Genomic DNA, 895 nt, shown 5'->3' with positions numbered 1-895 from the left:
AACAACAACTGCTGTCGAGTCGGTTCCAACCCCTTGCAACCCTGTACAGGGTTTCTGAGGTGCAGTTGATGAGCTTGAACTGCCGACCTTGTAGATCAAACAGCTTTGCAGTCTGGTGCATTAACCCACAGCACCATGTATAATTGTTGTTGTTGTTAAGTGCTGTCAAGTCAATTCCTACCCATAGTGACCTTGTATAGGGCTTCCAAGGAGCAGCTGGTAAGCTTGAACCACTAACCTTGCAGTTCAAATGACTTTGCAGTCTGATGCATGAGCCCACAGCACCACACCAGGACTCCACCACATATAATAGGTACTTTTAAGTATAGGTTGAATAAATGATTATTCATTTAACTAATAAATCAATCTCCCCAATAATCCAGTTTACTTTGACATAGTTTAATTGTTGCCTTCTCGTCTCTACTTACATAGTTGTGGTTAAGTGCCATCTGCTTGGTTTCAATGTATAGCAATTCTGCGTACAACTAAACAAAACATTGCCTGGTTTGGGGCCATCTCACAATTGATAGGTTTGAGACCATTGTTGCAGCCACTGTGTCAATCCATCTTGTTGAGTCTTCTTCTTTTTGTTGCCCCTCTACTTGACCAAGCATGATATCCTTTTTCAGGAACTGGTCCCTTCTGCTAAAATTTCCAAAGTCCTGCCATGAAAATGATTAAAATTGTGTGTTTTTTTGAAAAATTACTATAAAAGGAATCTCAACTATGTAATGAAATTGAAATTAAGAAAATAAGTTGAATTGTCAAGTTAAGTTGTCGGGGACCTGCCTCGACATAGGGGTTCGGTTCACAAGGAGGAGATACCTGATGGTGATTCATATATATCAAGAATACACAGAAAGAGACAAAGAGAGAGACAATGAGGCACCCCAAA

The sequence above is a fragment of the Chrysochloris asiatica genome, unplaced genomic scaffold, assembly GCF_000296735.1.
Source record: "Chrysochloris asiatica unplaced genomic scaffold, ChrAsi1.0 scaffold00083, whole genome shotgun sequence".
NCBI lineage: Eukaryota > Metazoa > Chordata > Mammalia > Afrosoricida > Chrysochloridae > Chrysochloris > Chrysochloris asiatica.
This window is presented reverse-complemented; position numbering follows the sequence as displayed.